The sequence below is a fragment of the Numida meleagris genome, chromosome 8 (genome assembly GCF_002078875.1).
Source record: "Numida meleagris isolate 19003 breed g44 Domestic line chromosome 8, NumMel1.0, whole genome shotgun sequence".
Taxonomy (NCBI): domain Eukaryota; kingdom Metazoa; phylum Chordata; class Aves; order Galliformes; family Numididae; genus Numida; species Numida meleagris.
The window spans coordinates 2,793,041-2,807,726 of NC_034416.1; the positions used below are offsets into that span (position 1 = coordinate 2,793,041).

A 14,686-nucleotide genomic window follows, 5' to 3' on the forward strand; every position below is an offset into this window, starting at 1 on the left:
TACCCATAACTACGCTTGATCATAAAATTCTAAAACCGCAATGAATTCGGAGTTAATCACAGCTGACCAAGTCATCCAATTCACAGGAGTTTATCTAATGGACTAATTTAATGAGGGTGTGTGAAATTTACTGCATAGAAGCCACAGAAAGGTTTAGATTTAAAGGATGAATGAAGTTCTTCATTCCGATCTCTCTCTTTCTCTCTTCCTCCCCACTGAAGGTCTCCGTGGCGTATCTCCACCCCGGTCCAGCTCTCTGCCATCCACTAGTGCAGAGTTTCACAGAGATCCCACTAAAGGCATACTAACAAGACCCTGAGTCACAGACGGAGCAAATTGTCATTGCTTGTGACCTTACGCTGGCCTCAAATCCTCTTGGGATCAGCTACCAGAGGGACTGAACTTGGCTTTTGTCTGGAAATTATTTGCTGCCTGGGACCTTTCCCACGTGATTGAAGGCTGATGGATACACGTGTCTAGGTGACACTGTGTGACAGATGCTCACTGTGCCCCACCACCCTGCCCTGGCCTTGCAGCCACACACCAGATGCGCAGACAGCAGCAACGAGTGCCCTCCCCTGAGCGCAGATGCTCTCTTTCAAGAAAAAAGTAAGTAAAGCTGGCCACTAAATGCTCGTCAAACATTTTGCTGTACGCTCAGATGGCAAGTGCTGTCCCTCTGTCCTGCAGTGACTGCACGGCTGTGTTGGCTGGTTTGGGAAAGTACCTGCTTCTGTGAGGGGCAGGCAGCTCTCTGAGATGAGGTGGTTCCAGGACTCTCTTTAGGAAGTTTTACTTGGTTTTGAAATGCTTCGTTAGCAAATACTGCTTTTTTACTTCTTTTGTTTTATCTAGCTCCAGGTCTCCTCCATCTCTTATTTTAAATTGATATGTGCTTTAGATAAAATGTTCTTGCCAACCAAACCGGTGCTGGGTTCACGTACAGGATAGTCTGCTGCTCATCTGTCTCACTTCTTTACAGTCCAAGCTGAATCTCAAGGGGACTAATGCTCTGAACCAAGTGGCTTCAGGCTATTCTCCTGGAAAACAGAGGTACTTAGACCTTTCTAAAGAAAATAATTTAGTCATCAGTGCAAGAGACCTGTCTCCAAGCCAGCCTACTTGGAAAAATTGCCAGTGCAGTAACTGCAAACGTTTTGTCACAATAATACTGATGATGCCTTTCCATTATTGCCAGCATTTCTTTCTCCCTCTTACTATGGTACAGCTGTTTTTGTATCCTCCTCTGTGGTCCTGCATTAGAAATGATTTGTAATTTGTGATTGATGCTGCAGGACTGGCTATTGAGCAGAGAAGTTTTCCTTTTGTTTTCAGTGTGTTTTCTTGCAGACTGATGCAGCTAAAACCATTTGGAAATGAGTAATATGTCGCTGCAGTGCTGCTGGCAGGGCAGTCAGCATTACCTCCCCAGTTCTGTAGATCCTCTTTCTGGAGGAGGAGGGGGCTGGGGTCTCTGATCCTTTGTACAAGGTGGAGAAAGTTCCAGATAAGTGTTTGCCCTCCTTCCTTTGCCTGCCAACATGTATGATCAGCAACACATGGAATCATAGAATCATTAAGGTTGGAAAAAAAACACTAAATTCACAGAGTCCAACTATCCTCTCATCCCCCCCGCCATGCCCATAACCACGTCCCTCAGTGCCACAGTGCTGGGTTGCACGTATCTGGGAACACACAGCTGAGGGGCTGATGCTGTTCTCCTACCGTCCCCTCCTGATGTGCTGATTCTAGGCAATCTCATCCAAATAACAGCAATTTCCTGCCCTCTCTTCAGATATTGGTGTATCAGTGTTTCCATGTACAGCTTAGCCTGCAGAAAAACAAATTGAAGTATAGGTTGGTCTGCAGTTGCAAAGTTAGTGCAAAGGTTTGGGCTCCATTATTTTTAACTTTGCTTCTGTTTTGATTTTTTTTTTTTTTTTGAGTACTTTGAGAACATATACAGGTAAAGAACAAGATCCTGTAGCTGTGCTGGTGAGTTGCTCACTGCTGTCCGGCACCACTTACGTGTTGTTTAGGGAAAACTTCTGCAGGGGTTTGCTCTCCTGGCTTTGTTCTTGTGAGTTGATGCATGGAAAAGATGATGTGGGGCAAAGCTGTGAGCAGAGAGACTCTTCAAACCTTTTGATTTTTTGATGGTTTCTTCTTGTTGAGGCTGGAAGGCTCAGGGTGCTTGAATAGATGATCTTATTTGTCTTTTCCAACCTTAATGATTCTATGATTCAGTGTCCTCTGATGCAGGAAGAGATGGGTTTTTGCCCTGGTGCTCTGCATGGGTACTAGGTGTGTCAATGTTTTTACAGGGCTGGGCAGCAGCAGATCCAAGTGGCTACCATTTACTTGGAGGGAGATTTCTCAAGAACAGGCAAGAACCAGTGACAAATGTGCTGGCATTGGCAGCAGAGATAACCGGTGAATGTTTCAGAAGGAACATAATTACCATGTTCCTTGAGAGATTCCTGGTATTTGGACTAGTGCACCCAAGAACCAAAGGGTTCATTTCAGAAAGGGCATTAAAGAGGATGCGGAGGCTGTTCAGCAAGTTCTGCCCAAGGAAAGCATTCAGTTTTTCTCTCCTGGCAAGGATTGGAAATTATTTGTTAGAATTTGTCTAAGAGAAAACAACTTTCTGGTGGAGAAACAAACAAAAAGCTCTAACTGCACCGACACTTTATTGCTTGTAGATTTTGGTAGTTTGTTAGTGAAGATTTGTAATTTAGAAGAAAATAAATATTCCCATGAAAATCCACCATTTTTGCATTTGGTTACAGAGTTGCTGTCTAGCAGTAAATATACATTTGAGAATAAATGTTGTGAAGAACCATGCAGGTTGCTTCTGGGGAAGCATTTCTCTCTGTAGATGATTGCAGTAGAATAGCTCTGTGTTCTCTCAGGAGAGACAAAGCCCATCCCAGCCTTGTGTGCTCTCCCTCTGTGCTGAACTTGGAAACATGAACATCTCATTTTGGTGTATCTCGAATAATTATCTTCTCCCATCCACTGGCTGCCCACTAAGCACAGTGACTTGCCATTTAAAAATAAAATAAAATTAGCGCCTGTCTCTATTTTTAAAATGCCTTCCATCCTTGCATTTCCTGCTTCTGCCCTCCCATTGGGAGTGTTGTTTGCTGGAAGATCTTCCCTTATTCCAGGGGTGATGGGTAGGAGGGATCCATGTGATGGCCAGTCTACAGGATTTATCAGCTGCCCTGCTACTCATCCATTGGATTTAGGCCAGGATGTCCTGACCTCAGTGTTCAGCAACCAGGCAGAGAAGGCACCTCCAGCTGGATTTCATACAGAGCTATTTGTCTGTGAAAGTGCCAGCAGATTTAAATTACTGCTGCTGTTGTCAACAAGTTCCTCCTGCACGTTCTGTAACGATTAAGGTCCTTAGAGGTTTTGGATCACTTATGTTTCTCAGTGTAGATACAGATTGTGAACATAAGGGATGCATCAAGTATATTAAATAATGAATTGAAAGGCAGAGGTTCCTTTTCTTCTCTTTGCTGTCGGTAGAAGAATTCCTGCTGACTCCACTTTGTTGTTACTGCAAAAGATAACCTGATCAGGTAGCTAAATGTTAACTTCAAACTTGCCAGCTCTTTTACTTGATGTATAATTGCTTTCAGAAACAGCTGCTGCCTTGCTGCTACCAGTGCCAGAGAGCATTTTGTTTGATGACTTAATCAACATGTTATTCTATCAGGAGCCATTTGTGGATTCAAATACAGATGTAGGGTGATATTTTTTTTCTTTTTTGGAATTGCAATTGCAGTTGAGGGCATCTCCATGAAGAAACTAGTTGGAGAGAAACTTCTTGCAGCACCACAATTTTGGAAAGATGCAGGGCAGACTTTCCAGCATCCTGTGAAATATGCATCCTCCAGTGGACTTACGCTGAAAACTTTCAGCTGATCTGCGAGTTGTTTATTAAATGAAAGGGAAATAATAGGCACTTCTTTTGGGGTTTCCTTTTCCAGGCAACAGTACAGATTGGAGCAAAGATAAAGAAAAAAAAAACAGAGAAACATAATATTTATTGCTTATTTGTCTATCTGTACAACCCATTTCGGATGCTTGTGGCATTGATGCTCTGTCTCGATTCCCACTTTTTCTCAGGCTATGTATAGTGTTGATCCATCATTACTTAGGAAGTTATGTGAAGTTTGACATGTTCTGTCAAAAGATGGTGGTAGGAAACCAGTGTTTCTAGGGAAAAAAAGCAAGCTAGAAATAGTGGTCTCTTCTTTTTTTCTCTGGATAATGTCCACAGGATTCCCAGTTTCTGTATTACCTCTAGTTCTGTAGGACCGGCCGTGTTGTTAGGGTGGAGCAAATCACAAAACATCTAGGTTTAATCTGCAGGGAATCTGTGCGCTGCTCAATTTTGCCAAAGAGGATCCTAGGAATGATAGGCCTATTACCAGGGAAATCATGTCCCTCTGACTTGTACCAGCTCAACAAATGGGGTCTGATTGCGCGTTTCAGGCACCATTGCTCTCCCTGGATTTGTTTCTGTGCTCAGCAGCGTGGATGGGCGGTTTTCTCTTTTGTCTTTTTAAGGGTTTATGAACTGTGGAATAGCTGTTGCTTGTCCTCTTTGAAAGTGAACGAGATAAATATTTAGCAGTGCTTTTTCTGGACATCAGCCGTAGCATCTGGAAACGGGCTACTGGGGAGCAGCCATTTCAGGCTGGTTCTGCTCTTTTCCTTGGTTTCAGCTCCCTAACTACTGAGATGCCCAATCAAATGGATCGTTGAGCGGGTTCAGATTACTAATACGCCCATGCTCAGCATTTACAGAGTTTTATTTCTTTAAAGGAGAGAAGAGAATGAATCTTTCTGCTCCATTACAAAGACTGATGCCTTTCATACTGAGCAAAGCTTTACTTGTTAGGTTTTGTTGTTGTTGTTTTCCCCTAGATACAGATGTCATTGAAACTCTTTATTGCCACATTGAATGAAAAGACTCTTCTACATGTAGCATTCTAATAATATTTCAAAAGCCAGTATCTGGTGACTTCTAGAAGAGACATTTTCTTCTGGATTTCACTTCTGTGGTTCTTGATTCCAACTGGTGTTTGTCACTTCAGTACATCCAGTAACTTGGTTTTTTAGGGGGGCACAGTAAAAAGGTAAAGTTATTGTTATTGACCTCTGATTTAGGAGAGCATGTAGATCAGATTACAGGTTAAATTTTCTTTTGAAAGGTATTGCAAAGTAAAGATGATCATAAAATGATATTTTTGTGATACGCTTCTTATCTTCAGTTCTCAAGACACCATTTTTCCATTTGCAGAAACTCAGATACAACAGCGTGAAAGTCAGATTTTCATTTGATAAGACTCTTTATTTACTGGGCTTGCATCTAATCTTGTTCTCTCAGTATTTGTGCGGCTGCAGTTCTGTTGAGCTTAGCATAAGTGGGACCGAAACCAGAAGAGCTGTGTTTATCCTGAAGACCATGATAACAAGCTCACACCGCGTGTCTCAGAAGAGATATTAATTCTTGTTAAATCCTATCTTGCACATACAGTTTAGGTACTAATTTTGTTCCTATACTGACAATCCCATCTGCAACAGTGTAAGATTTACTTCATTCTCTGCTTGGAGATCACTCATCACTGGACAATCTTGTTCTTTCTCTCCTTTCTTTTCTCCCCAGTATCTTCCAAACTAGGAATGCCCAATTATGTCCTAGTTGTCTTCTTTCTTTTTATGGACCAGCTCTCCTTCTGACTGGGGGCTAATGCTGGCCTGCTTTCTTTCTTGGATATGCTTGCGTATTTTTGTAGCTCCTTTGAGACAAGCTATCAAAAAAAATAAATCCCTAATTTATCCAGCTTGTGGATAAGCAGGATTTCTAATGCTGCAATTCGCTTCATAACTCCCTGTAATGAGCAGGAGGGGGAAGCTACCCATTTTCTAAAGCTTAGCATCTCTAGCATATCCTATACGAACAGAGATGTAACTATTGTTACTAACATCTACTTTCCCCTGCTTAATTTAACATTTCCTGGGTAGGTCAATCAGTAATTTTAACTGCAATATGTGGTGATGATCTGCAGTCATCCAGCACAGGTTGCATAAGCGTATGTTTTAAGCTTTAAGCGAGGGTATGCGTACTGTGTCCTGAGGACGTTTCTTTCAGTAGCAACATTTTCAGCTCGCTTCTTTGCAGATCTTTCAGGAGGCTTTTCCTAGCTTATTCTTAGCTTCTCCTGACACCCACAGATGACTGCAGAAGTATGGGTTATCTCCATTGCATAATGACTGTTAGCACACAGGACTCTTTCACTTCTTTGGGCCAATAATGGCAGGAAAGCAGCTGACCCTTACCTTGTTTTATTTCTAGAGGCAACACTGACTCATGGTGCTCTGTGACCTTGTGGGGGATTCTTCCATAAAAGCAGTGATGCGTTAAGAGTAGAGGTAGATGGGATGAGAGAAAATAGCTTCAGCTACTGTGAGTTATTTGTGTCCATTGGGCAATCTGCTTTTATCCTCACATTAATACCATATTGCCCTGGTGTTCTGGTGTATGAGTTAATAGCGTAAACAGGTATGAAATAATGACGAGATTATTCAAAGACTTGTGTAGCTATGCGGTAAGATTGCTGAGTACTTTGGGTGATGATCTCCTTAACCTGTTCTTATATATACTGGTTTTGTGATGGGTACAGGGTGAGGAGACTTGGAGCATATAGGGAAATGGCTTCAAATGAAAAGAGAGGAGATTTAGATTGGATATAAGGAAGAAGTTTTTTACAGTGAGGATGGTGAGGCCCTGGAACAGGTTACTCAGAGAAGTGGAAGCCCTGACTTTGGAGACATCCAAGGTCAGCCTGGACCAGGCTCTGCGCACCTGATGGAGCTGTAGGTGTCCCTCTTCCTTGCAGTTGGACTAGATGACCTTTAAGGGTCCCTTCAAACTCAAATGATTCTATGATCATATATTTTTCTCGTCTGACTTCTTTCTGGGTTAGGGAAATCTATTTTACGTTGAGAATAATCAGGGTTCAACCACTGCCAGCTCCACATGATAGGAGGAGACATTAAAAGAGCCTGTCACATGCCAAAGCAGCTGGTAGTGACCTAAAACTTGGAAGGTGGCTTGCTATTATCATGAGAAAGTGCTGAAGACCTTATCTTCACGCCCTGTAAAATGACCTTAGTCTGGCAGTGTGATAGTATGAGGTGCAGAGGGGTTCTCACACAGTTATTTTGGCTTCGTGTTGCCACTCAGAAGGAATGTGGAAGGGACTGAGCCAACTCATTCATTTCTTCAGTGTAGCCCTGCAGAGTGGCTTATTGGAACAATCACAAACAAGACATCTGTCTGACATCCTGCAGTGAAAGTCGCAGCTACTTATGCAATATCCATCACCCACCACAGTTCTTTGGCTCTTTAGCAGGCCGGTAACATTTTCTTATTAAAGTACATGTTGTTATTGTTTGTATTTTAGTAAGAGCAAGAAAGGACTTCTGGGCTAGAGAGAGACAATTCCCTCTGACATATGCCATGAGAAGGACACCAGGTCTGGAAATGGATTCAATACTTAAGACTTCATTTAATATCCCCCCGGTGACCTTTTGTAGGAGGAGATCTGGGGGTGTTAACGCCTAGAGTAGTCTGTGAGAGGGTACGTGCTTTTAATCAGCTTCCAATAGTAGGATAATAAAACCATTAATCCTTTTAGTATTCTGCTTTTATGATCTCTATCTATTTTCTGCAAGGTCGCTAAGGCAGTAAACAATGGGGAAGAAAAGAATTGAAGGAGCTGAATTTGTAGAGCAGTGGGGGGGGGGAACTAACAAAACAGTATAGATTGTTCTTCTTTTTCCAGCTCTTTTTGAGGGAGCCAAATCCTGCAGGGCACAGACTGAGCTGTTTCCCATGGTACTGATCACAATAGATTTCCAATATAGCTTGAACTGCTTCTTGTGTTCTCCAAGCATCCTTTGTTACATTCAGATTGAGAATTTGGACTTTTTCCTTTTGTTGGGAGACGAACCTGGTAGTTCCTTGGGAGGGAGGGAATTTAATTTTATAGTTGAGGACTCTCATTTGTTTTGGTTTCAATAAGTTGGTTTTCTTTTAAATAAACAAATGAAAACAAACCACCCCACCCTGCCCCCAAAGCTATCATCTACTGCATGTACTGATTTCTGCTGGTGACATTTTTTTGCACAACAGATTGGATGTTATAGAAAAACGCTGCTGTGAAGATGTCATTTAAATGTCCACAGCGTGCTTGTATTCTCAGCTGTGGTGAACTCTGCCCTGGTGTAGCAGATGCTCATTTCCCTTGACTTCATTAGGCCATGCATACAAGAACTAAATCTATCTGGCTGTTTGCATATTAAAGAAGCACAACATTGATTCAGTCATCTCTTGTGGGCTCTTGGCATTCAAGTGTAACTACTGGGTCAGCCCCAATGTCCATCCAGCCCAGCATCCTGTTTCCAACAGAGACCCGTAAAAGGAGGAATGCCGGGCCAAGGGCAAACACACAGAGCTCACCCCAGTAATCTCCCAGGCTCCAGTGATTTCTGCTTAGGGATTTCCTAAGCCAAATCTGGTCTTATCCTGTTTAATAGCCCCCAGTGGATTTTTTTGTTCATTATTTTGTTTAACTGCTTTTTAGCTCGTCTAAAATTTAGGATTCATGACATTCTGTGGCAGTAAAACCAGTAGTTTTAACCATGTGTTTTTGAAGAAGTACTGCTGGCACAGGTTTCCCATAGAGGTGGTGGGTGCCCCATCCTTGGAGACACCCCAGGTCAGGCTGGAAAGGCTCTGAGCTCCTGATGGGGTTGTGGCTGTCCCTGTTCAGTGCAGGGGGGTTGGACTAGGTGACCTTTAAGAGTCCCTTCCATCTCTGGCGATCCTCTGACTCCTGCTGGGGGATTTATCATGTCACTGGTGGGGGCTGCTCCAACTGTTTCAGAGGTAAACATAAAACCTCAGAGGAGGGCAGTTACTCACTGAATTTTCTGGGGAGATAAGTGTATTATTCAGGCAGCCAGTAGAGTGTACTGCTGTAATGAACATAATAGTTCAGATACTGTATAAATTGTGGCTGCTTTAACTATGGATGATGTCACTTTTACCTGCATAAATTGCTTTTGAATGCACCTCTTACCTCTAATTTAGTAACATTATGTACCACTGAACAGATTTTTTTTTCTCCTGCATAGAAACATCATTATTTTATCAGTTCAGAATCTATTGCATTTTTGTTTAGGCCTTGATTCATTCTTACTTTGATGTTGTGGAACAAGTCCTGAAATACTAAATAATTATTTTACAATAGATATTTTGTTTAGCTAAAAATGTGCTTAAGCCCCAATTTGCTGCACGGCTTCTCTTTTTTTTTCTGCTAAATCTTTGAGCTGCCCTTACAGCAGAGCTTTTATCCATACCCATGTACTTTTTCTTACTCTACTGACTTGAAGCTCTGTAGGCAGTGGTGGCCCATTGAGCCCAAAGACATCCTGTCCATCACTGGGAATCCATAAGGATGGAATGTGCTGTGTGTGTACATACGTGATGGAGAAAATAAGAACAGTGGTCAAGGTTATAAGCAGCAGCATCAAAGTGGATTTTCTCATGCCAGAAGAAACCCTGCAATCTGGTCGCATCAGCTGTAAAATTGGGATTCCATTTCAGGAATTATTTGATTTTAGGTGCTGGCCAGGTAGTTTACCTCTCTCTACTGCTACTGCCAGTGTTAAAGGCCATTTTTATTGCATACTGCAGCACTCTAACGATTTTGTTTTGTGTACTCTGCAGTGAACATCCAAGCCAAACTGTTGACAACCTTAATGTGTTTTTCAAGCAAATGAATTTCCTGAGGTTTGATGTTTTCCACCTTATCCTTTAGTTAATATATTCATTCTTCTGCCTTAGGCAGAGATGCTTAGCCTTCTGTCTACTGGTTGTTGCTTTTAATTTGAATTCAGTTATTTGCATCAAAGAAACTGTCTCAGACAGTACAACTGCTTTAAATTCACAACAGAGAGGGTCCTTGAGCCATCACATGTTTTGCAGGTATTCATAGTACTGAAATTCATGCATCTAGCTTAGGCTGTGCCAGGCAGCTATAGAGAGTATCTCTGCTGTATTTCCCCACTGGGTGCATAGGACAGCAATGGTATTCAACTTGTGTTGAAGGTGCATAGGATGAGTTGAGCTCTGCTCAGCCACTGAGCAACTAATTTCTCTTGAAAGCAGTTGTACTGCTCAGGTTTCCCCATCAATTTCCTCGATGATCTGTACCATCCCAACACTTATTTTGCGTTAGTTCTTGCAATCACTGAACCCATTAGTGAACAGATTCAACCCACTAATTAGACAGTGAATAACCCAGCTGGAAGCAAAAAAAGAAGCTGGCCTAGTGATCTGCTACAGCTCGCTTTCAAGTGATGAATTTGAGGCATGGTAAGTAGCCAGTGCAAATCTGCCCACGGGTATCTGATGTAGCAGCAGTGAAGCATGAAAGTTCTGTGAAATACATTCCTGGCTATCTTAATTTTTACATCTCTCTCTATTTTCTGCCTTTCTTTTACTGCTTCTAGTCTGGCGAGGAGAGTGGTTATCAGAGCTCAGTGTGCATAAAAAAGGGATGCTTTGCCCCTGTGCTTGAGCAACAACTTGGAGTATGCTCTTTATGTAGTGAGAAACCAGCAATGAACCCAGCTGGGGTATGTCATTTGCTCAACCATTCCTCTCCCATTTCATTTCAAAGATGGTATTTCTGGATTTTTCTACTGATTAAATGAATATATGTGTGTTTACTGGTGTTATACAGACGTTGTGTGGCTGAAAGGCTGCCTGAGAGACCTCGGGTAATTGAGTTGCTTTGTAAGCTCTTGTAATGGACTCCTGCTAAATTAGCTGTCACTGTTTCTGTAGATTTTTTTTTCCTGTGAAGATAACCAGTATATTGATGTCTTAAGGATGCTTTGAAATATGGGCAGGTGAACTAGTTCACCTAAAGAAAGAATGTGTCTAAGCGATAGCCTCATTTCTCTATCTGACACAAACTCTAAGAATATTCTGGTCTGTTTTCTAAGACTGCAAAAACAAAAGAAATCCAGGCTGTGCTGTGTTGAATTCTTTCTTCCCCTCTGATTTTGGCAGTCGGTGTGGCTCCTGCCACTGGCTGGGTATGAATGGTGGGTTGGTCGCTTACCCACAGGACAGCTCCAAGTCTGCCTTGAAGCAAGACCTGATGAGTTTCCTTCAACACAACTCTCAACCCAACTGGATTAAACCTCCCCATAGGTCCTCAGGCTGGTGAAGAAGCATCAGAGCTTCATTAAGATGTGGAAATGAGCTGATTAACGGTGCTGATTTGAAGCAGTGACTAACAGACTCATGAACTTCTGGGGGCAATCTGAATTTCAGGGAAGGCTGTTTGCTCCATGACAGTTCCCTGGATTTGTTTGTGATTGAAAGCAAGTAGTCTTTTATCTCAGCATTTGGAAGCAGGTGAAGCAATTGTACTATTTTGGCTGCCCTCTGACAGCTTCTCACAAGGATGCTGAGACTTGAGACGAGCACGGATCAATTGGCTTCTCAGAAAAATTCTGAGAACTGGCGCTCTGCCACTCTGCCTGGAAATGGGACAAAAATAATGTCATTGCTCCATTCTCTTCCACTTTGCTGAAATGGCCCCAGAATCCTCAGGCTAGAAAAATGGTCCACAAAACCAAAAAAAAAAAGCAGTGTGTTTCTGTTGTTAATAGTGACAGGATTTAGGGTGACTGAAAGACCCCAAGTACTTGGCTCTGCTTGGTGGGACCGAAACAGAGAAATACGGAGTGAACAGTCAAGTGCTAATCTGCAGACAGCAAGTGGCATGATTTTGCATCTGGAAGAAATCATGCTTGGGTATGAGTGATACGCGGCGTGGGAATGAGATGGGAGGCTCCAAACTAACAGCATGAGCTGCTACCTCTCAAGCTGAGAAGCTCCGCTGCCCAGTTGTGTTGTGATAGGACAAGGGGAAATGAATTCAAGGGAAAGAGGGGAGATTTAGACTGGATATAAGGAAAAAGTTATTTGCAGTAAGGGTGGGGAGGCAGTGGCACAGCTTGCACAGAGAAGTGGTGGTGCCCCATCCCTGCAGACACCCAAGGTCAGGCTGGATGGGGCTCTGAGCACTAGTGGAGCTGTGAGTGTCCCTGCTCGGTGCGGTTGGACCAGGTGGCCTTTAAGGGTTCCTTCCAGCTCAAACGATTCCATGATTCTATGATTCCATTCTTGGCAGAGCTGCTTTGGATTTTGGAAACCAGTAAGAGTGGAGAGATGCTGCTTCAAAGACAAGGTGTCAGAAGATGCCATTGTGATTATTTCCTTGCTTTCCCTTCTGTGAATGGTTGTAAAGTGTAAGGACAGATGCTAAATGCTGCAGGAGGAACCATTTGTGGATTGCAACTTTAGTTGCAACTTTAAGGCTGGGAGCGCACCTGTGAGGATCAGACATCGCATGTTGTCTGGGTCAAATATGCATATTTTCTTTCATTAATACAAATGCACTTTTTATAATACGGTGTTGTAAGGCTCTCAGGATCTAATTAAGGAAGTGCTTGCCCCCTCCCCAATTGCTGTGACCACATACCCGTCCTGTTCAGAGGTGTTCATATTTCATTTCATCCCTGAAGATAGGAGCCTGGCCTGATTTTAGCACTGTCTCTGGAAAGCTAAAATGCTTTGGCGTAACTTTGCAGGATCTGTTGTATTCAGTAATACAATTTGCTTTTTCTATCCTTGTTTTATTAATTTTGAATTAAAATTATATGGACAGAAAGATTAAGAATGTATTAATAACAGATTCAGGCCTTGAACAGAGATTGAAGTTTAGAATATTTTTTTACTTTTAGTATATTTTTTACTTTCAGATAGGTTAACCTTTCTAATAGAAAAATCTGTCGTGTTTAACTAAGCTGATAATTCTAAATGAAACTCATGTAGGTGATCTGATAAGTAAGAAGTGAAATTGGAAATTAGATAAATTTAAATTAATTAGCATCTAGTTTTAGAATGTGGTTGTAAGAATATATGAATGAGAAGAGGATACTGGAAGTGTATCTGCTGGTAAAGTGATAATTAAGAGAATGAAAGTAACTTAATCAAGATTTAAAACTACTTTAGGTGACAGTACTCTATTTTCCCCCCACAGTGAGATGTAAAACCATTCTAAATATTTCTGTTGTAAATATGGAGTGAAACTGAGGGTCATCGAAGCTCCGATGGGACTATGAATATATTGAACAAGCGTAGATGAATCATTAACTTATATCTAGTAAGAAATAATAAATTTATCTAATTGATTGTTCTCTGGGGTTCCATCTGGGTTTTATGGGGTGGTAGGTTAGGACTGATTGGAAAGGGATGAAGCAAATGAACTGAAACCCACCAGAAGCCAAAGGGGAAGGTTTCCCACCCACTGCAGAAAAGCAGCCTCGGAACTGAGCATTAATTGGCTTTAGCTCAATGTATCTAGTACAACGCATGCTGCAGTTACGGAGCCGTTTGATATGAGCTGTTGTGAGATGGTGCTAACACTCTTCCATCTGCAGGATTTTCTTTGGCTTGTTTATGGACACCTGGTGGTCCGTGAAGAGCTGGCTGTTTGTGTGGCTTCTGTTCCTCACTTCTCAGCCTAAAAATACATCCAGTACTTTTTTCATCTCACTTTTCCATGCAGCAGAATTACCTGAAATCTAATTCTGCATCTTAGGAGTATCGGAAGGACAGGATACATGATTCAGGGTACCTGGCAGGATGTGGTCTGTGCTAGGGAAATGTGTGGGAGTCTCGTGAGAAGCAGCAGAAGGATTCCAGTTGCTTTAGAGATTTATGAAAGTTCTGGATCCACAGAAGACTGCTGTGCCCTGGGGGAATGTTACTGCCTGCATACCAGCATCCGTGCCAGTTTGGAAGTGCACGCGGTTGTTTTCTCAGTGGCTGTTTCCCACACATTGCTATGGGATGAGCTGCTCTCCTTTTCCTTGAAACTTCTCTCTTGCTCCTCGTGGCTGGCTGGGTCCCGAGGTGCAATGGGAAAACTGTGCGTATCCACATGTCCTCTTCTACTTCACCTATCTGTCTGATAAGTGATAAACTCCTTCAAGCAGAGAGTGTGGGGTGTGCTAGTGAGGTGTGGGCCCACAGCATGCATACAGCATGCATACAACATGCATGCAGCAGGCTGCAGGTCGGCTCGCTCTTGCACCACTCCTGCTGGAGATTTGGTGCCACGTGTTTGTGCAGAGGGGCATCCAAGCAAACAACCTGAAGCTGCCATCCACATAAAATCCATGGGCTAAGGCAGAAATTACTTTACAGAACTGTGAAGTGGGTAAATGAATTTCTGGTTGGATATTAGGAAAAGTTTCTTCTCCGAAAGAGTGGTTGGGCACTGGGGAGGTGGTGGGGTCACTATCCCTGAAGATGTTCCAGAACCGTGGAGATGTGGAGCTGAGGGACGTGATGATGGGCATGGTGGCTTGGGTAGGGGTTGTACGTAGTTATCTTAAAGGTCTTTTCCAACCTTGATAATTCTATGATCCTCTGATCCTCTGATTTTTGGCCCTCTGCTTCACATCTAGCATGCAGTGAGTAGTTTCCTCTTCATCTGAAGTGAGACTG

General features: G+C 42.6%; 1 protein-coding gene across 2 annotated transcripts in view; it reads left to right on the plus strand.

The window, feature by feature from the left end:
* Positions 223-14,686, plus strand: part of HTR2C (5-hydroxytryptamine receptor 2C) — a 71,301-nt gene continuing 56,837 nt past the window's right edge. For both annotated transcript variants that reach the window (XM_021406111.1, XM_021406113.1), the window contains exon 1: positions 223-609. The gene's annotated coding sequence lies outside the window, so the exon portion shown is untranslated. The remainder of the gene's footprint in view (positions 610-14,686) is intronic.